Source organism: Leopardus geoffroyi, chromosome D1 (genome assembly GCF_018350155.1).
Source record: "Leopardus geoffroyi isolate Oge1 chromosome D1, O.geoffroyi_Oge1_pat1.0, whole genome shotgun sequence".
Taxonomy (NCBI): Eukaryota; Metazoa; Chordata; class Mammalia; order Carnivora; family Felidae; genus Leopardus; species Leopardus geoffroyi.
Window position 1 is genome coordinate 107542537 of NC_059329.1, and position 21618 is coordinate 107564154.

At 60.8% G+C, this 21618-nt stretch overlaps 2 protein-coding genes across 4 annotated transcripts in view; one reads left to right on the top strand and one right to left on the bottom strand.

The window, feature by feature from the left end:
* The window catches only part of MACROD1 (mono-ADP ribosylhydrolase 1), a 144788-nt gene that overhangs the window by 61904 nt on the left and 61266 nt on the right, over positions 1-21618 (bottom strand).
* Positions 1-21618, top strand: part of FLRT1 (fibronectin leucine rich transmembrane protein 1) — a 74799-nt gene that overhangs the window by 30429 nt on the left and 22752 nt on the right. Inside the window, exon 1 of one of the 3 annotated variants that reach the window (XM_045485696.1) lies at positions 20375-20485. The exons of the other annotated variants lie outside the window; for them this stretch is intronic. The gene's annotated coding sequence lies outside the window, so the exon portion shown is untranslated. Of the gene's footprint in view, positions 1-20374; positions 20486-21618 lie in introns of those variants that run through there. 3 annotated transcript variants of the gene reach the window in all.

A 21618-nucleotide genomic window follows, 5' to 3' on the forward strand; every position in this document is an offset into this window, starting at 1 on the left:
CTGAGCCTGGCCCGGGCAGCTGCCTCACCTAAATGCTTCGCTGGGAAGTCTCCCCCAAGCTGGCCCGGCGCTGCGGATGCAACAGGCTTCTTATCGACAGTCATTAAGTCTTTAGCAAATGGTTCAGGGAAGAAAAAATAGCCCTGATGAGGATTTATGTTGGGCGCCCACTGCAGACCTCAGCTGTGAAGGCTTGTGTGCTACCCGACCCCCCTGGGGCCAGATCGATGTCCCGCTGCAGGGGAGCAGAGCTGGGGGGGGCGTGGGGTGGGGTTCAGGAGAGCTGGTGGGAGCTGGGGGCCTCGGGGAGGGTGACGGCGGGAAGCTCAGTCCTCACAGCAGCCTTAGGACGAAAGTGCTGTTACCTCTGTCCCTTCTCCAGATTCTCCAGATGTGGTGGCTCAGGCCCCGAGAGGCCAGGTCGTGTGCTCAGCGTCACACAGCTGGCGGGTGACGGGTGGGAACCGAATCCCTGCCGTAGGGAAGTGGGGTGCCTGAGATTGATGATCAGAGCCCCTCCACCCCACCCCCACCAGGCGGTGGGGCCAGGCCCAGCTCCCCTGCCCTGCCCCCGCCCCCGCCACCCAGGGGAGGATTCTCCTGGCCTCCGGCGAGTCCCCAAGCCTTCCTGAGCTTCAGTTTTCCTCTCCTGTGGAGTGCAGCAGCCAGCAACGGCAGGGCTGGGCCTTGGGAAGAAATGCGCAGGAAGTGTTGGGAAAACTATAAATGCCAAACAGGACGCTGGCAGGAAGCTTCCCGCACCCTCCTCGCAGGCCAGGCGATTGGAGGGCCACCTGAGGCCTGCGGCAGGTGGGGCAGGTTCCAGCCCCACCTGCTGCCACTCTGTGGTGGTGGGGTGGGGGTGGGGGGGGGCGGGGACAGGCTGCTGCCTGGAGAAGGTGGAGAAGCAGACGCAGTTACTAAAGCGGGCAGGCAGGCTGGGCCCAGGGGGCCGCCCAGCTGATCGGGGGCAGATTTAACAGGACTTTGAAAAATAAAAAAGGTAAAACAGCAAACGGCCGCCCGCTCCTCCCGCTGCAATAAAAATGGATTTATTTGTTCGTGGAATGAAATTTAATAACTTTGGTGGGAGATGAGGCGTGAACAATAATAGTTGTTTTTTTTTTTTCCTCTTTCTCATTTTGGAAGGGGGGAGAGGAGGAAGGAGTGAGGCGGGGACCGTCTGGGACACTGTCGGGGGAAGCGGGTGCTCATGGGTCCACGTCCTCCGGAGCTTGGTTAAGTAAACCCAGGAGGGCTGTGTTCGTTCATTGCTGCAAAGGAACAGTCCATACGGTTCCTTGAACCTTTGCATCTCCTGTGCTGGCCCCGCTCGTCGCTTCATTCTCCCCTGCGCCCCTGTGAGAGACACCACGCCTTTGTCCCTGCTGGACCCTCCTCCTGGGCTGCCTTTCTGCTTTCTTCAAAATCCTGTTCGTTCTTTGGCGCCCCCTTAAAAAAGTCCTCCTCTCAGGCTCCCCTGGTGCCCCCAGCTAGAAGCAGCCTTCCAGAGCCCCCTGAGCTCACCATTAGCGCCGCCCCTCTCAGGGAACCTACCTCATTAGCCACCCAGTGCGGGGCTGTGGAGGTGATCCCAGACCCCCGGATTCCTGGGGCCTGGCACAGAGCAGCTCTCTCGCAATATGTGTGGAATGAACAAGTGACTGAGAGTCAAGGACAGAGACTTAGTGTCTACCTTTCGGCATAACTTGTGGCTAGGGCTGGGGCCGGGGCCACGGGAAAGAGTCCCCTTGGCAGCTTCCTAGGTGGCCGCTGCTCCTGGACCGGACTGAGGCCAGCCTGGGGCCTATCCCAGGCCATGGCGTCTGCTCCCGGAAACTCCACCTAACAATTTGTGTCACTTCACCTCTCTGGGCCTCAGTTTCCCCATTTGTGAAGTGGTTGAGGCGTTGCCACGAGACCAGGGCCGTCTGTCCAGCGGGAGGCCCGCGGGTCAGGCAGGGCAGGAGACTGGGTCACTTGCTCTGTCCTCCTGTATGGGACCTAAGAGAATGGCGGACACAGATCTTCAGGGGGACCTGAGTGGGGACTCAGGCGGGGTTGTGTGCAGGGGGCTGGGAATGGCCGGGGGTCGGGGGGGGAAACCTCCAGGAGCACCCCAGCCTGCCCAGCGGTCCCTCCAGGTCCAGGCTCCACCGCCTGAAGAAGCCTGAGCAGCCAAGGGGGACGGGCCGCTCCCAAGCTGCACCGGCAGGTCAATAACAAAACAAACGCACTATTGACCAACTGCTGCGCACTAAATCCTCCCGGCAGACAAGATGATGTGAGGCCGAATCGACTGCTGAACTCATAACCCGCTCAGCCCTGCCCGGCCTGCAGCCAGAGGAGGCAGGGTGGGGTGCAAGGCCTCTCTTCCTCCTTCCGTTGCCCTGGGACGGAGGGGCTGGACCTACGCCCATTTCACAGGTTGGGCCCCTGGGAGTCAGACGTAGGGACAGCAGCCCGTTGGGTGCAGCCGGGCAGGGCCCTTTGGGGCCGGAGGTTTTGGAAGCCGAAGTGCATTAATCCCGGAAGCTAAAATGAGGTCAGCTGGTCCAACTCTTTTGTTTGTAATTAAAATAAGTTCAGATAAATACGAAAAAATACATGTGGCATCCCTGTAAGTTATGAAGCGTGGTGACCAACCACACACTCTGAATCCGCCATGCAAATCAAGCCCAGCAGTTAAATGCCCTGACTGCTGAGTTAAAATACCGGCCGAGCCACTTCCTGCTGTGTGGCCCTGGGCATTTTGCTTTACCTCTCTGTCCTTGGTCTCCGCAACTATAAAACGGGGGTAATAAAGAGCGCCCCACCCTGCCCCAGTTATAGGCTTGTTCTGAAGATTAAATATGGGAGCACAGGAAGAGGTCACTGCTCTCGGAATTTGGGGTTTATTTCTTCCCTGCTTCCTGTCCCAGCTTCACCCCCATGTGCAGCCCAGGGCTCTCTCACCTGCTCTTCTGAGGGTCTGTGGACCCCAAGACTCCTGTGTAAACCCAAATGTCTGGAAAGATTCATATTTTCCAGGAAGTGGATGAGATCTCAAGGTGAGCCCCCCTAAAAGTGAAGACCCCTGATCTGTCCCAGCTACCCCATTTTATGAAGGGTCTTATGCCCCAGAAGCGGGTAGAGATCCGGCCACAGGTCAGCCAGAGACAGAGCCGCCAGGCCCAGCTGCCGATGGCTCAGAGCCACTTAGATCTGCTCCAGGAGGCCCGGCCACATGCAGGGAGCCTGGGGAGGGGGCCAGAGACCCCCCCCACCACCACTGCAGGTTTCTGAGGGCCATGGGCCCTCGCACAGAGCCCCAGGCTGACGGATGTGGAGCCCCTATTATGGGCTGATGTCTAGTGGGGACCAACGGGCTGACTCCCGGCCACTGTCCTGGGGTCTCTGCAGACGCCCCCCGCCCCTCCACCCACCCTCGCTCCTTTTGGAGGCACCATAGGCCAGGGGGCCCAGAGGTCTGCCTTTGAACCCTGCTCGTCACTTTCTGGCTTCTGCTCTGGCCAGGTTACTTAGCCCCCTAGGGCCTCATTTGGGGCATCCATCAGAAGGACAGAAGGAAACCGGGAGGCTTGGAGAGGACTAGCAGAGGTCATACGCGGTGCTTATTAACTTATTGATTCAAAATCAGCGTCAGTTCCCTCCTGGCCGTGGCCCCAGTGCAGGAGGAGCCCAGAGACGGCACCGGGGGTGCGCATCCGCATCGGGGCTGTGAGCCCGTGTGGTCTGGCGCGTCAGATGGTGTGTGAGTGCGTGTGTGTGCGTGGGTTCTCGCCTCCTCAACACACTCCTCAGGGAGTAAAAGCTGGGCGTCCGCAGGGTAAACACTACTTCCCACGGGGAAGCCCAGGAGATTCAGGGAGGGGAGCCCCTGAAGGCCCCTGAAACTTTGCAGGGGCCAGAGCCACAGCTGGGACCTGTGTCTGGCCAGGCCGCCTCTGGGCTCTGGGGTTGGAGGGCTGGCTGGGCTGAGAGTCAGGGGAGGGAGGTTGGGGCCCTGACCACCGGGAGTGCTTGGAGGCCCAGGCACGGGGTGGGCGGGGGGCGGGGGGGGGGGAGGCACGTTCCCATCACAACTATACCTGTGGCGACCAGTCTGACCAGCCAGTCAGAGGGATGTTGGGGGGAATGCCCCCTCTGACACCAGGGCTGCCTCCCCCCAAGGCAGAGTCATCTAGAATGTTACAAGTAGACGTGAAGCCAGCACAGGGCGATGGTCTCCTTTTATGATGGAGAAACTGAGGCACAGAGAAAAGAAGCACTTCCCCAAGACCCCAGAATTGAGTCTGTGAGGGTGAAGTTAATGAGGGAGATTTCTTCACTTTTTCCACCTCCTGAACTCCTTTCTTTCTTTTTAAACATGTATTTATTTTTGAGAGACAGAGAGAGACAGAGTACGAGCAGGGGAGGGGCAGAGAGCAAGGGAGACACAGAATCCGAAGCAGGCTCCAGGCTCTGAGCTGTCAGCACAGAGCCCAACTCGGGGCTCGAACTCACGAACCGTGAGATCACGACCTGAGCTGAAGTCAGCCGCTTAACTGACTGAGCCACACAGGGGCCCCATCTACCTCCTGAACTCCTATGCATCCTTCAAGGCCCGAGCCTTGGAAGAACTTTCCTGATCTCTTCACTCTCATCTCTAAGGTCTGTGATGGCAGCTTTTTTGTTGTTGTTGTTGTTAATGTGCGTTTATTTTTGAGAGAGAGACAGACACAAAGTGAGTGGAGGAGGGTCAGAGAGAGCCAGAGACACAGAATCCGAAGCAGGCACCAGGCTCCGAGCTGTCAGCACAGAGCCCGACACGGGGCTCGAACTCACAAACCGGGAGATCATGACCTGAGCTCAAAGTGGAACGCTCAACCGACTGAGCCACCCAGGCGCCCCAGTGACGGTAGCTTTTTATGATGGGCCCTAGCTGTGTGCTCCCCCACAGGGTCCCATGTGACTCTTAGAGCAGCCCTGGGAGAAAGGACTCGTCCTCATATTATAGAGGAGGAAATGAGCTCAGAGAGGTTGAGTTTCTGGCCAAAGTCACACAGCCAATAGGGGTAGACAAGCAACTCTGACGTCACGTCTGTGCCCCCAGCCTCCCTCTCTGCATGCGCCCCACTGCAGCCCTGCTCACATCACTGAGCTGGGCGGTTCTCGAGGTAGGGCCCGTACCCTTGCCGTGCACTCGGATGGTCAGACCCCCTTTCTCCCAGGAGCCCGACATCGTTAAACTGCCCCGTGGGTATCAAATCCAATCACTCCCAAGTTCCTGGAGCTTGGGGTGGGGAAGGCTGTGGTCGTCCCAAACACCCCCATTTCTATCTGCGTGGTCAAAGGAGATACCGTGCTGGGGCTAAGGGGTTACTTCCCCCATCAAATCAGTTGGGTTCCTGAACTCCTCAGGGCTGAAAAGGGAGGTGAGGGATCCAAGATTTTGCCCCAGGCACCTGCAGGACAGAGAAAGGATCCAAGGACCTGAGGGCAGCGTCGTCTCCATGATGGTGCGGGAAGTGCTTTATCTTCTCTGCGTCTCTTCTACTCAGAGAAAATGGGGGGTGAGGCTGACCCACAGGGTGGCTTAGAGGGCCCTCCCCAGGAATCAAGGCCACTGTAGACAGGCTGGGACCTGCCTGGCCAGGCCTGGGTCCCGCCCTGTCTTGACAGAAGCTGCCCCCGGGGACCCCCTGGCTCTGAACCATTCCCAGGGTGCCATCCGAAGCCTGGCATTGTAAACGCCTCATGTCTTTGGACCCCAATCACACTCCACCGTTGTTCTTGTTTTATGGATGGTGACGCTGAGGCTCAGAGAGGCTAAGGAAGTTGCCCAAAACCACCTAGCTGGTCGGTGGCACTGCCCCCAGGCAGGCTCAAAGCAAGGCTCAGGCAGAGGTGGGACAGATTATCTGGCCCTGATGCTCCCTCCCTTGGTGGCTGGATTCTTGTCCCGGTCCATCCTGATTTGAAGCAGCCATCTAGCGCTCCTGAGGAGGGGACAGGGAGACCCCAAACCCGGCCGTGGGCTGGAGGGAAGCCGGGGGGCCCGCCCGATGCTCCTTGCCATTCTCACTCCTTTCACTGCCTCCTCATCGGTGCCCACGCCCCCCCACCCTCCCTCCCACAAACAGAGGCATCTCCCTAAAACCTACTAACCCTGCCAGTCTCCTCCCCAGCCCTGGAGCCCTGGCGAGACCATGGAGGGCCTCTCTCCCTGACCCCAGTGACCTTTTACAGCTCCCGACCCAGTCGCCTGTCCCCCACTCTCCCCGTGCCCCTTGAATAAGCCACACTCATGCTCCTTGCTCCTTTTTTAAAAAATCAGCTTTTTAAATGTTTATTTGTTTATTTTTGAGAGAGGGAGGGAGCGCACAAGCAGGGGAGGGGCAAAGAGAAAGGGAGACACAGAATCCGAAGCAGGTTCCGGGCTCTGAGCCGCCAGCACAGAGCCCGACGCGGGGCTCGAGCTCACGAGCTGCGAGATCATGACCTGAGTCGAAGTCGGACGCTCAACCAACTGAGCCACCCAGGCGCCCCAACTGCTAGCCCTCCTAAAAGGTAGAAAGGACCTTAGGAGGTGAGAGCCAGGCTGTCATGTGAGGCTCAGCCCACTTTTTTTTTTTTTTTTTAATTTTTTTTTCAACGTTTATTTATTTTTGGGACAGAGAGAGACAGAGCATGAACGGGGGAGGGGCAGAGAGAGAGGGAGACACAGAATCGGAAACAGGCTCCAGGCTCTGAGCCATCAGCCCAGAGCCCGACGCGGGGCTCGAACTCACGGACCGCGAGATCGTGACCTGGCTGAAGTCGGACGCTTAACCGACTGCGCCACCCAGGCGCCCCAAGGCTCAGCCCACTTTGAAGCGGGAGAAACTGAGGGTCCGAAACCGAGCAGGCCGAGGCTTGTTACTGACAGAGCTGAGGCCGGAGCCAGGCTCTCGACTCCCACCCCTCCTCTTCAGCGGGCTGCCCTGGGACGCCAGGCCTGGTGTCCCCGCCACCGCCACAGCTCAGCGGAGCTGCCCCAGCCCCTCTGCCCGCTGCCCGCTGAGGCCACACATCACTGGGCACGGGCCACTCCTCCCGCTTCCCCGCCGCCCTCCCTCTCCTTCTCTTGCCCCGCCCTGGCTCATCTCCTCGGCTTGGGGCTAAGACTTCCTCACTGGAGAGGGATCTGCACGGAGTGAATTTTCACAGTTGGGTTATCACCTCCTAAAAATAGGGCTGAATGATGGATGGGAGCTGTCGCCAGGCCCTCCAGCCGCAGGGCAGAGGAGTGAGGGAGGGGGATGGGCCCGGGTGAGGGGTCCATACACCCCAGCCGGGGCCCTCAACCCCAGGGTGACCCCCCGGCCCCACGTGGGCCTGAACCCCCCCCCCCCCCACCTCACTGACAGGAGCGAGGCCCCTCTGTGCCTGGGGGCTTCGGAGCTGGGTCTGAGCCTCCACGAGGAGCCTCCCAGACCACACCGGCGGCACCAGGCCCGGCGACTCATGTGCCTAACAGGTGCCCCCGCCCAGCAGCCGGGAGCGTCGGGAGCTTGGGCAGGGCCGCGGCCGTGCCTGGGAATCCAAGCCCTCGTGGCAGGGATGCCCTGCCCGCTCCCCTCCCCAGCTGTGCCCCTTTCCCCACTGTTTTTAGCCCCTTGGTTGTTAATGACCCATCGGCCTGGCGTCAGGATCCAGGTGTTGATGGGCATCAGTGGAGACGCGGCTGGGCTTCGGGCTGCCGATGGGAAGGTGGGGGGCACGGGGGCTCCTTGCCGTCGGCACACGCTCGGCCCAGGCGGCGACGGGCACACAGACGCTGGAAGAAAGGTCGTGCCCGTCGCCGGAAGGGCACTGCCCGCCAGGAGATGGGCGTACTGGCTCTGCACGGGTCAGAGATGTGAGAGCCCTGCCCTCGGCCCCTTCCCCAGCCCGGAGGAGCCCCCACCCCGTCCCATCTGCCTCTGTTGGCCGATACTCTCTGGGGGTGAGGCGGCCTCGGAATTACGAGATTAAATGCAGCTGCACCGAAACACGGCCTCGATCCAATTATGCCAGGAAACAAGAGGAGCCGCTTAGGCTAATCTGGTTATTCTGCCCCGGCCTCCCTTGGCAGCCACGTAGGGATGCCCAGGAGGGGCAGCTGTCTGGGTGGGCGGCGGCGTGAGCGTGGCCCCGTGCCCCACCAGGTCCCACAGGGCGGCCGCGGGACCGACTGCCTGCCCCGCCTCGTGCATCTCCTGCTGGCAGGGGAGCCGTGGGACTGTGAGGATGCTTCTCGGCTCCCGGCCCGGTGGGAGAGGCCTTCATCCATCATCCTACGAATGCTTCCCGGGCTCAGATCTTCCAGCTGCCCCGGGGCCTCATCTGGACAGGGGGACCCGGCAGTGAAGGGAGAGCCAGGGCTCCGCCCTCAGGGAGGGTACCCCGAGCTGGGGAGACGGGCCAAGAGCAAGGCCGCAACACGGTTTCGGATGGGTGATGGCAGGGAGGGAGAACCCTTGTGAGGAGGTGATGCCTGAAGGAGAGGCCAGGCGTGGGGGGGGCTGTCAGGGCGGAGGGCAGAGGAAGAGGGGCCGGGAGCAGGTGACGGCTGGAAGAAGCCAGGCCACGCTCAGGGCGGCCTGAGGTGATAGTTGGGGCTTGGGGACAGTGGGGAGCCGGGCCAAGTGACTAAAGGGCCAGGCTAGGGGCGCCTGGGTGGCTCAGTCGGTTGGGCGTCCAACTTCGGCTCGGGTCATGATCTCACGGTCCGTGAGTTCGAGCCCCGTGTCGGGCTCTGTGCTGACAGCTTGGAGCCTGGAGCCTGCTTCGGATTCTGTGTCTCGCTCTCTGTCTGCCCCTCCCCTGCTCGTGCTCTGTCTCTCTCTGTCTCAAAAATAAATAAACATTAAAAAAAAAAAGGCCAGGCTGGGGCTGAGAGCTGGTCCTGGGGAGGGAAACAGGCCATGAGAATCAGACCTCGAGGCCAATGTGGGGTTCAGATTGGGGTGAGGCTCAGGGGCCAGGGGCCAGGGTCCCCGGCCTGGAATGCCAGACCTCTGCTCTTCTCCACCCCGTAGGCTCTGGGTACCCCATGCGGGACAGGTGGGGGCTTAGGGGTGTCACTCAGGGGCTTCTCCTTTGAGAGGAGTCGGGGGATTCCTGGACTTGGGCATTTGAGAAGGTTGAGACCCCCCCCCGCCCCCCCCACTGTCCAGGCCTTCTTCCCTTAGCTCGGATTTCACCAGGACCTGGGAGGCACCGGCACTCAGGGACAGGCCGCCTTGTACCATTCTACCCAGCACCGCCTTCCTCCTCCACCCCTACCCGTCCTCACCGCCCCCCCCCCCCACATGCCACCTGCCCCTCCCAACTCTACGGGTTCTGCCTCCCTGGCATTTCCTCATTTCCTCCCATTAACAACCCACTGGGTGGGCATCACTGTCCCTAGTTCGCAGGTGAGGAAGGCGAGGCCGAGAGAGGGGAAGTGACTTCTTATCAAAAGATAAGTAAAGAGCAAGATTTGAACCCAAGCCCACCTGCTTCAGAGCCTGGGGATTTTCCCCTCCACCAAACTCCCTTCTCTTGATCCTCTCTTATGAGGTTGTATTTCTGTAAGCTGCCGCAAATCCTTTAGGATGAGATGGGAATAAATAAATAAATACATAAGTAAATAATGAGAGGTTGCCACCAGATGCCCACACCAGTCACAGCCGGGAGCGGGAGGGAGCGTGCATAGGACTGTTCCCAGGCCCTTCTGCTAGCTTGCCTCTCCCCATCCCATGTGTACCTGTTTGCATCTGTGCCGATGTGAGCATGTGCACGCGGGAGGGCGCGTGCGTGCACAGGTACGTATATGCACGAGCACACGCGCCTTCTACAGCCCTAGGTTACCGCAGCCTCCTCCTCCTCCTCCTGCCTCCTCTCCAGGCCAAAGGGACTCAGCCTCAGAAGGTGACATGTCTGTTTCCGAGCCTGGATTCCTGCCAGTGGCAACATGGTGTGTGTGTGTGTGTGTGTGTGTGTGTGTGTGTGTGTGTGTGTGTGTATGTGTGTGCGTGCGCGTGCCAAGGAGGGAAGGTTCTGTCCCCCAGCAGAATGGAGGGGGCCCCCAGGTCCTGCCTTGTCTCTTCCCTGCCCAGCTCCCCCTCCCCTCTCTGTGAACCCCCCCCCCCTTAGACAGGAGCCAGAAAGTGGCAGAAGTTGCAGGGGACAGCGGGCAGAGAGTGAGCTCTGGGTCAAAGGGGCTGTGCTTGGGTCATCCCCGCTGACCTCTAAAGAGCCCCGGGGCAGTTTCTTCACCTCTCTGAGCCTCACTTTTCATATCTGTAAAATGGGTGCACCGTGCTTACTCAGGAGAGCACCTAGGAGGGACCCAGCATGGGGTAGGTAGTGGTGTGAGAACGGTGACGGGGCCACTCAGGAGGGAATCAGCCAGGAGGAAGCAGGGCTGTGCACAGGGGCCACTCTGTCCATGTGCTTGGGCTACCACACCGCATGCCCCCGGGAGCCCCAGTGTCGTTCCTTATCCAGCCAGACTGGGCAAATCCAAGGCTGCACCCCCAGGTCAAAGAGGTGAAGGGGGGGGACCACATGTAGGTGTCATTCTAACCCTTTACATTACCGTGTCAGCTCGTAAGAGTCGGGCCTATTTTATAGATTGTCCCATTTTACAGACGAGAAAACTGAGGCTCTGAGAGGTTCAGTATAAGAGGTTCAGGGTGAAGTCCAGACCCCCAGCATGTCTGGGACTCAAGCCCAGCAGTTGGGCCCTAGGGAGGATCAGGGGGCCAGAGACAGAGGGCAGCAGGGCAGGGCATGTCTGTGTGAACATGTGGGGTGCCCAGGGCTGGCGCCCTTGGCGATGAGGACTGGAGGGCTTGGGGAGGCTCTTTAGGAGGCAGTGCTGTCTCTGGGCGCACGGGGAGGCCCGGGCAGAGGCAGTTCTCGCCCAAGCCAATTGTGTCCGGTTCCCTTTGGAGCTGAAGTGCAAACAAGGCTCATCGCCCGCTGCTCCCACCCCAAATCCAATTCGGTGCTATGATTTCTCTGTGGGCGGCGGCCTGCCTTCCGGGGAAGGAGAGTTAGGGAAGGACAGCACCAGGGCCAGGCCCAGCCCCGGGGCTTGCGGGCGAGAGCCGGCAGGGACGAGGCCATTTGTCTGGGGCAGCTGGCTTGGATGGCCGGGATCTTCCACCCGAATTAAATTTTAACCAGCTCATACATCTTCCAAGTCCGGCCCCGGCCACCCGTCCGCCAGGTCTGTCGCAAGCCGCAGCCTGGGCGGGCACTGGGACAGCCTCGTCCCATGCTGTGTGTGACTGTGGGGCAACAGGGCCTGCCTGCTTTGGGGAGAAGGGACAGGAGTGCATAGATAGGCCTGGGGGTCCCACTGGCCACCGGCCCCTGGGGATGGTCCTGTCCCAGGTGGAAGCTTGGTGTCATCAGCCAGGGGCCCTGAAGGCCTGGGCTAGGGCTCTGCCGTCAGAAAGGCCGGGGTTCAAATCGCAGCTCCACCTCTTGCCAGGCAGGACCAGCTTAGGTCCGTTTCCTAACTTCTCGGGGCCTCAGTTTGCTCAGCCATTAAGTGGGGGAATAATAGCATCCCTTGTAGGTAGGGATGTGGGGAGGAATAAGGGAGGTGATGCAGAGAAAGCTCTGGGGCCAAAGAAAGTGGGCTCTTCTCGGTGGCCACCACCAACCGGGCCCTGTCAGAGAGGGGGCCTGGGTGCCCCTGCCCGTCCCCCACAGCCCCTGCCCGCACCAGATGGCGAGGTGGCCTTGTACCCATTTGCAGGAGCTGGTTGGGAAACCCGTGGGCCTCCTCCCTTTGCTCCCCTCCCGCAGAGCGCTGGGGCCGGGGCGGGGGAGGGGGGGGGGCATGCATTTTGGGTGTGCCTGGACATGGGTCCCGGCTGGGAGGCTGGACTGGTATGGTGAGCCCCCAGGGCTGTGCAGGGAAATGAAGGGCTGGTCACCCTGCCCCAGGCCCCCAGGCATGGTCGACGGGAAGCTTCCGTTATTTGTATATTTGCTGTTCTCTGGAGGTGTAAATGCGCCACCCCAGGTGTACAGGCTTGTACCTTCATATCTCGTTCCCGGTGACCACCTCCCTGCTCAGAGGATAGAACATTCCTGTGCGGCCCCCAGCCCTCCCCTCCCCCAGCTTTCTACTCTCAAGTCAAACCTGTCCCTCCCCCACCCCGTCCTGCCCCGGTCTCCCCTGTGGCACCCCACCGCCCTCAGGATGAAGTCCAGACCCCTTCCCCATGCGACCCCAGCTAGCTGCCCCCCCCCACCCTCCCCCACTGGGCTTCTCTTCGAGCCTGCGCAAAGCCAGCCTTCTGCCTGCCTGCTGAGTCCTTCTCCTGCTTCGGGAATTAGATGGTACAAGTTCAATCCACGTTTAGGGAAGAAAGAAACGGGGGGGGGGGGGAGATCACTCCTGCAGTACAGGTGACAGCAATGAGGGGTCTGTGACATGCCCAGGTCCCCAGGCAGCACAGGAGCAGCAGGGAGGACTTGCACCGTCGCCCTCGGCCCGCCCTGTGACTTCCGCAGCCCATGGGAGGGATGGCGGTGGGAAGCAAGCGGGCCTGCCAGCCTTTGCCTGACCCTTCAGGGGCCCACGCCGTCCACTCTCCTTCACGGCAGGGGCGCAGAGAGGCAAACCAGGGAAGCCTTTTCCACGTACAGGCCCCCTTCCCTGCCCCCCGTCTCCTGGCTGTCACCAGGAGTGTCACCCAACCCGTGGCGTCCTAATGCAAGGTGCCTGGCTCACCCCAGACCCGTTCCCCTCCCTTCGCGACCCCTGAGCCCTGCCTTTACCCACACAGCGGCCACCCCGCCGCCTCCTGGGGCGGCTGCCACGGTGATCTACACCCCCCAAATGCATATTTGTCCTCCGCCAGCCGCGCACAATTAACATTCCCACCAGTAAACGATGCGGGGCCATATTTCACCCGCACCCAAACGTGGACCACAGAGGCATTAACGTAAATGATGGTGCAGTTAAGTGAGGCCAAGATTTGCGCACCTGCGCAGGGGCTCGCAGGCCGGGAAACCCACGCAGCCTGCCTTCCTGTTTCCTTGGGACCCCAGCCCCATCTCAGTGCCCAGAGCTGGACCCTCTGCAAGGCCCCCAGGGGCACAGAAGGGAAATAAGCCTGCCGCTATCCCCTCCCAGAGGGGCCAGACGGGAGGCTGCTTCTGCCGTCTGGCGGTAGGGGGGAGACATGGGGGCGGATCAGGGCCGAGGAGTTGCCCCTTCATGGAGCGCATCCCCCCGACCCCCCTCCTCCCCTTCCACACCCTGCCCGACCTTCCCAGGCTTTAGGTCAGGCCAGGCCCCCACACCTTGGCGCCCTTGTTCTCCCTAGGGCTCCTGCTTAGGGCACCAGGGAGCGCCTAGGCCAAGGGAGGGCCCCTGGGGTGTATCTGTTTCCCACCCAGCAAGCCGTGTCCCCGGGGAGCTAGGACCAGCAGTGTCAAGCTGGGCACACCCCCCTCCATCACCGCTCCTTGCTGGAGAGCTTAGGCTGGGAGGCAGGGACCCAGGTCCCAGGCTTGCCCCGAGGTGACAGTAGCCAGTGGAGTGGGCACAGCCTCAAGCCAGCCTCACTCTCTGCAGCCTGGATGTGGATGGCTGGAGGCCGGAGGGGAGGCTGGACGCCTGGCCCAGCGAGGGCTTCGCTGCACTATGGTGATCCACTGACTACTTTCCTTGGGCTGCTCTGGAAGCTCCGAAAGGGCGGGCAGGGGGGAGACAAAGGCTTAACTCCTCATTTCTGGGGCGAGGAAGAGGGGGGAGAGGGCCGGATCATGTTGGAAGGGGAGTTCATGCCCCCGTCACCGTCCGTGTCTCTCGGCCTCCTCCTTTGCTCCTCCCATGGGCTCCTGGGCCTCCGTGAATCTCCTGCCCTCACCCCAGGGCCCCAGGGAATCTGTTACTCAGAAAGTGCTTGGCAAAAATAAAGTTGAGCCACCTGGGGAACTCCTCCAGGGTGAGTCTATAAAAGTTGCTGCCTCCTCTGGGGAGGGGACAGGCCTGTGCCCTGGGGGGGCTGTAGCCAGGAGATGGAAAGACCTGTGCGTCATGAGGCCCGGGGTTGGGGAGGGGCAGCAGGGACCTGGGGGCAGAGGGGCCGGGTTCAGCCACAACTCTGCCCCGCCAAGGCAGAGTGACCTCGGACGTGGCCGCTCTGGGAGCTTCAGATCCCTCGCCGGTGAAAGGGAGGCAGGCACGTGCTCCTTGCAGGGCTGCGGCGTGTGAAGGCGAGACTGAGCAGTAAGCCAGCCTCTCCTTCCCCTGCTCACCCAGGACAGCAGAAGGCTGACCCTACTCTGGCCTGCAGGTGGCAGCGGGGACGGTGGCCATCAGCCGTGGAGCTGTGGGATGCCATAGACCCCGTGCTGCCCTGGGTACAGCTGCCCGGCTCGGGGGTCCTCAGGAGGCAGCTGTCTCCCCTCCTCCCCACCCTGGACGGCTCAGCGTAGCCTCTAGCTTCCAGCCTGCTCCCAGCCCCTCCATGCCGGACCCTCGGCCTCTGTACCCACCCTTCCGTTGGGCAGGGCCCAGCACTGTGTCACGCGCCCCGGGACACCTTCCGCCAGGCGGCATCGCCTCTGGTCTCTATGCTCTAAGACTGCCAGCCCTTTGCGGTTTGTCTCTCCTGGCTTCGATCGGGTCCCTCCTCCTCTGGGTGGGTGGGTTTTAGTTTTTCCATCAGCACGGACTCAGAGCCAGGCTGCCCTTATCAGCTCTGTGACCCCTTTCTGGGTCTCAGTCGCCTTGTCTGTGAAATGGGGACGATATGCTTCCTCAGTGGGTCATAACGAGCATGAAACAACGGGGCGCCTGGCTCGCTCGGTCGGTTAAGCATGTGACGCTTGATTTCGGCTCAGGTCATGACCTCACGGTTTGTGAGTTCGAGCCCCGCATCGGGCTGTGCGCTGACCGTGTGCAGCCTGCTTAGGATTGTCTGTCTCCCTCCCTGCGTGCTTTCTCTCTCTCTCAGAATAAATAAATAAACTTAAAAAAAAAAAAAAAAAAGAACAGTATGAAACAAGTCCATGCGGATAGTAAAAGACTTTGAACGTGGTGCACGGCACTCAGTGGGCTCCCAGTGGGTGGAAGCAGCTATCCCCTTATCACGTGGCAGGGATCAGAGTGTATCGAAGGGGGTGTTCACAGAGTCATGGGCGGCATCAGGGAAACCAGGAAGAGAATGGCTGAAGCTGTCGGAAGGGTCGCCCGAAAAGGCAGGGGACGCAGCCAGGGCACCCAAGCTCCACCGGGCTCTCCTCCCTCCCTCGGAGCGAGCCACTGGGGCTCCCCGTGGCCATGCCCAGCCAGAGGCCACGGGTCCAGGAGTCCGCAGCCTCCTGGTCCCAGAGCAGGCTGGGGAGCGATCTCACGGGCCTCCGAACAAGCCGATGGCGGGTGGGTGACGGTGAAGGGGGTGGCCTTGCACGTCGGTTAAGAGCACCCATGGGCTCTAGGTCAGAAGGAGCAGGGTGCAGCCTTCGCTCTGCCGGTTACTAGCCGGGAGACCAGGGTGAGGCGGCCACCTGCCCCGGGTGCCCGGCTGCAACTGGGAAAGTCGCAGGCAAACCGGGACCCGTAGCAAGGTCCATCTCTGTGCCTCAGTCTCCCCATCTGTAACATGGAGAAGAAGCCCTCTACCTGGTGGAGCAGGACCGGGATTCGACACAAGAGGGGTCCTGGGAAAACCAAAGCAGACCCAATGGGGCCCGCGGGAGGAGCGTGCGGGTCTCCGGCCCTCGCCTGTCCTCGGGAGATGGATCCGAGGGTGTTTTTCCGTCCGGGAGCCTAATAGTCAGCAGTTACTCAGCGTCGCGTTTCCCAGTGGGTAGGAAAGCCACAAATAAGTAAATTCAGCCAGCAGGGCACAATTATTGAGCCCAGTGCTTTATTTCCCCATCTCGTCTCCAGCCCCAGCCGGCATCGGGTCGATAATAATTTATGTCACAGCCCCCGCAGCGGAGGAGAGGTGGCCAAAACGTGCTTACGTCTGCTTGGAGTCACCCTGCCTGTGCCAGCCTAGCGCTCACAGGTGGCTGCAAGGGCCGGGGTGGGGACTGGGGAGGCTGTGCCCAGGGAGGAGGGAGGAAGTGGAGGCTGGGGGCAGGGCCGGCTGCCTAGATGGGAGGGGCTGGCAGCTAGAGGACTGTGCAGGCCCGGGCCTCGTCCCTGACCGCCGTTCAGGCCCACGTTCCGTGGCAGAGGTGTCCTAAGACTAAAACGGGGCAGGGAGGGGGCGCCTGGGTGGTTCAGTCGGTTAAGCATCTGACTTCAGCTCGGGTCGTGATCTCACGGATTCATGGGTTCGAGCCCCACATCAGGCTCCGCACGAACAGGGGCCTCTCTCTCTGCCCCTTCCCCACTGCACCCTCTCTCTCTTAAGATAAATAAATAAAATTAAAAGAGTAAACAGCAGAATAAAATAACTAAAAAACTGGAAAGGAGAACTATTTAAAAAAAAATAATAAAACGGGGCAGGGAGAAGCAGTGGTGGATCTCTCCACCGAGCAGTTGGGGGTTTGTCCTACGTCCAAGCTCCCAGGGAAAATCTAAGGGAGGAAGCGAACGGGGAGAGGGCAGCGGAAGGGACCAGTCCGGCCATGGCCTTGACCGGAGTCTGATCCACGGGAGACGCAGAGTAGAAATGGAAAGCGTCGTATCTCATGGAGGCAGGGCCCAGCCTCTGACCCTGGGCCATTCAGGGCTCTGTCTCCCTGAAGCTCCCTGGAGGAGGAGGAGGAGGAGGAGGAGGAGGAGGAGGAGGAGGGGCGGGGGAGGGCATGGAGGCGGGGCAGCTGGAGCCGTGGGCGGCCAGTGCTCCCAGTGCTCCCAGTGCTCAGTCAAGGGGCTCAGGGTGCCCCGTGGTCTCCACTCAGAGCCTCCGGCCCGCGGGGCATCTGCCAGCACCTTCCCCCGCTGCGGAAGGAGCCGGGCTATGATTTGGATTTCATAATTTATGTAGCTGATTTCATCATGTTTCATGTTCTGTCATGTTTCCTGCCGTTACAATTTCATTCGTCCCTCTGGGGACATTAGACTGTGACACTGGGATCTTGTGGGGGAGGTGGCACCCCGCCGGGGCCGGGCTGGTGTGAGAGGGCGCTTTCCCAGGCGGTCGGGGCTGAGGGCCGGGGGCAGGCGGGGGAAGAAGTTTTCCTGAGTGCACCTGTCTGGCGGGTGACGGTATATGTGCATGGGGTGCCGGGCTGGTCCTTAGGGCGCTCACCCCGTGCTGCCTGGAACCCTCACCACAGGTCTGTAAGAAGCTTCCCTCGGTCCCCCACCTCGTGGGTACGGAAGCCGATGCCCAGAGACATGACACGTGACCCCAAGTAACACCGGGGTTGAAGCTGCAAGAGGGGCTCGACCCTAGTCTTCCTGTAACAGCCCTCCCAACCCAAAGAACAGCCATGTTTTAGTGCTCCAGGGTGGCCACCGAGGCCCAGAGCGGGGAAGGGCTCGTCCAAGGTCATCCAGCGCTGAAGCACTCTCCCTGTCCCTGCCGTCCAGCCCCTCTTCCCCGTACCCCGTGGCCTCTGGCCTCGCTCTCAGACGGAGCCCACTCTGGGCTCTCCCATGTTGGTCCTGCCACTCCAGCCCTCTCTCTGTCACCAGCTGACCCCAGCCCCCCCGCCCCCCCGGGGAGGCCTCAGGCTCTGTCTTCTGATAGGAGAGGGGCAGAAGCCTAACTTGCCTGGCTGTCCACTTTTAAAGGGGCTCCCACCTGAGGGCCTCAAAAAATAACCCTCCCAAGCCAGTGACCACCCAGGGTGGCTGGTGGCTTCGAGGCCAGCCGCCCAGAGAAGCTCTGAACAGAGCTCGAAGGAGGGCTCCGACTTCCACCCACGGATGCCTCCCCGTTTCTTGTCTTTTCTTTCCGCCTGGCTTTTAAAAAAAATTAAACATGGACGGTTTCATCTTGGGAGAATTAGTATTCTAGGCAGGCCTGGGGGATGTGATTGGAATGTCAAGGCTGGAGCCACGGAGCTGGAAGGGAAGGGAGGAGGTACTGGGCCTGGCGGGCCCCCCCCCCCCCCCCCCCCCCGCCGAGAAGGGACCGCGGGCTCTGACCCGCCGGCATGCGAGGAGGCCTGGTGGGCCTTCAAGGGGCAGGCTGCTTCTAGCCCGCCTGGATGCCCGTATCGTGGGGAAGACTGAGGCTGAGCCTGGCCAGTGGGCTGGCAGTGGGTCCAGGACTGGAGGAGGAGGACATATGGGGCAGCTCAGGGCAGAGATTGAGTCAGCTCCTCAGCCCCATCCACTGTCCCTCTCATTCAGTTCTCATTTGCTCAATGTGTGTGTGCCTCCTATGTGCCAGGCGCTGAGCTGGGTGCTGGGGGGGGGGGCGGGGTGCAGAGGGCAGGGGCATGCCTGCCCTCACCACTGCACGTCACTGGAAAGCCCACTACCCGGTACACAGCAGGCACTCACCAAAGACTGGTTAAATGGATGCCTGAGGCATCTCCCCGGGCACGCTTTGAAGAACACAGAGAATCCTGGGAGGTTACCAGGTAACTGCCGGAGCGGACAGAGCTAAATTGGTATCTTTGCAGCAGGACTTCTCAGAGCCTTTAACATGCTCATGGCCCTGCGAACCTGGGGAGGGAGTGCCAGCCTGCAGCCTCCACCGGTTTGAGCACAGCCCTTAGTCCCCGGCCACACAGGAAATCCTGTTGGGGGCCCAGAGTATGGGGCACGGAGCCAAGACGAGAGTGGGTTTGTGCCCAGGCTCCACAGCGGACCCACTGTGTGACTAGGGCGGGCTCCAGGATGCTTGTTTCCTCAGGTGGAAAATCGAAATGGGAATAATAGTGCCTGTGGGCTCAGAGAGGTGATGGATGAATACTGCCTGCCTCAGACTTAATTCAGGGTTGCTCGTGTTGCTGTTGGATCATCCCCGTAAAACGCTTAGCTCTGTGCCCGGGGCCACTGGCAGAACTCTGTCAAGTTAGCTAGGCTGTTGTCACTGCTGCTGACACCATCTGTGCCCTTAAGAGCTCACAGCTGAAGGGGGGGGCAAGACGGTTAGAATCCCGGGTGGACAATGCGAGGGCCAGGGTGGGGGGAGCCCTGAGGAGGACCGAGGCTGAATGGGGATGAATCGGCGGGGGGGGGGGGGGGGGGGGGCGGTGACAGTGTGGCCGCGGGAGCAGGCCTCAGGGGGAGGAAGCCTGGGTGGGCCAGGTTCACTGCCATCCCACCTCTCTGCTAGGGGGTCTTCAAGTCCCGGCCTGACACCTCCCTTCCACGGCAGTCTGGGCCATCTTTGGACATCTCTGTCTGTTACCCATTTCTGCCTTAATGGAATCCCTCCCAGTACATCCCTCCTGGTCTTTCTAGATCTCTGGTCCCCCCAGAACAGGTTGGTCTTCCTTCTCCGGGTCAGCTGTCCAGAAACCCAAGGGCAGGAGAGTGCTGTCGTCCTTGAAGAGTCCCGTCTGCCCCTCGGTCCCTGCCCCAGCCACCTGTGGCCTCCCCTGGGCCTCCTGCCCTGCAGTGTGGCTGTGCCTGTTGTAGGGCCCAAGAGCAGAATAGGGTTGCTGCCTGGTCTGATCGGGGCACAGACAGGGACGGAGCAGGGTGGAGGGGACCTCCTTCAATGCACGGTCTGGCCGCCCTTTACTGCAGCCCGTCCAGACGCAGGAGCTGGGCCTCTCTGTGCTTGCTACAGACATCTACCTTGTTCTGTAGAAACAGAGAAAGCCAGGCTGATAGAGGGCAGGGTGCCAGAGGCCAGGGACTTCCTGAAGGAGGGGACACTTGTCAGCCTGAACTGAAAGGCAGGCTCTTGGAGGGAAAGCCTCTTGAATCACCCAATCTGCCCCTATCTGATGGCAGGGAGCCTGGCAGAGATGTTTGGTCGCTAACATCTCAGGGAACAGTCCAGAAGCTGAATGCGCAGGTGCAGAAGGAGGAATCCTTGATCTCTAGGAAGAGTGGCCTGGGGAGGCGGACCACAGAGGCCAGAGGCTTGGCAAGGCTGGACCTCCAGCACCTCGTCTACAGGGATTCAGAAAGTCCCCACCCCTCTCATGACCGTGGCATCCCTGGCTGTCCCCGGGGTCCACAGGGGACTGAGGCCCAAGTGCCTCCCCAAGGTACACCCAGCCAGGTCAGGGGCCCGGGAATGGCTTTAGCCCAGTGCCCCATCTGGGCCTGCATCCCGGGAAGTGAGTGCCTGTGTGTTGGTGGCCACCGATCAGGGAAGCCCCTGGGCTTGTAGGTGCCGGGCAAGGCCAGGCCTCGTGTGCCCCAGGAGCAAAGATACCAGGGGCCTCGTCAGCCGCGGCTTCAAAGAGCCTCGTTATTAACAAAAGTGCACCTCGAATCCTTTTTCTTCCTCCTTCTCTCCTTAAGGCAGGCTCCCAAATGAAAAGGAAAATATACAATGAGCAGCAATGAGGAAACCTCAGAGGAAAGCCAGGCATCTGCCGAGACGGAGAAGGAGCACCAGTCCACCCTCGCGTGACGCGTGAGGTGTGGGCTTCCTTTCTTCCTTTTATTTTACGTGGTCGCTCTTTTTTCCCCTTCCTCCTTATTCAGCTGGTCTCTCAGACTGCGCTGCAAGTCCTTTTGAAGTGTTACAACCATTTTCTCCTCTTTCAATTAACAAGAAAAGGAAGCTAATAGCTTTCTGAGCCACTCGCTGTAAATATTAACAAAGTCTGGCCGCGCGGCCAGGGTGCGTGGTGTCGCTCTCTCGGCCGGAGAGTGTGTTTACGGGAAGGAGGGGAGGGGTGGGAGATTTCCAACACGGAGACGAAAATCCCTTGGCACCGGCTTCCATGGTTCAGGGAAACTGGAAAGGCGGGGGAGCCAGGCGAAAGGGCTCCTGTCCCTGAGGGCCGGAAGCGGGCACATTTGGCGGGAGGGAAGTGGACCCTTCTGGAAGAAAAGGCAACTTCCGCCAGCCGCACCCAGGTAACTCGGACGGCGCAAGTGCACGGCCTGGGATCCCTAGCTTGTGGCTTTCAGTGTGGTCAGTGGGGGGGGGGGGGGGTGTACGGACGACTGGCATTTGAACCCAGCAGCTAGAGAGTGGGTGCTGATGGTCCCCAGGGCACATACCAGATCATGGCACCTTCTCTGTACGGAGCAGGGCTCCTGAAGGAATCTGAGGCTGGGGAGCCGGTGGAGGGAAGTGTGTGGCAGAAGAGGGAAGGTGACAACCCCTTGAGCAGAGCCTGGGTTCTAAAAGCTCCTTAGCCTTCTCTCTGGGGGGGGGGGGGCCTCCAGCTGTGACCCCCTCCCCCCCCAGAGGCCCCACACCAGACTCACCAGCAAAGTGCTGCTTCAAACAGCTGCATAAGAGCCCCCGTATAAAGGCCGTGTAGGACCCGTTGCATAGCCAGGGTGGCCAGGGGTCCAGGGCTTCTGCCTCCAGACTCCACCGCCGACCTCAGCTGAGGGCACAGCCACTGTTCCACTAGCAAAAGTGGGCCAATTTCCCGCGAAAGGTCTGGCCTTTGCTGGCACACCAGACCCGTCATCCCCCAGGATCCCCGGGATCCCCCTGGGGCTGGGTACAGACCCTTGCGTGTGGGAGCTGAGTTACACCAGGGCCTGCTGGGTAGCGTTAGGCCGGCAGGCAGCCTCCTTCCCAGGGGGCA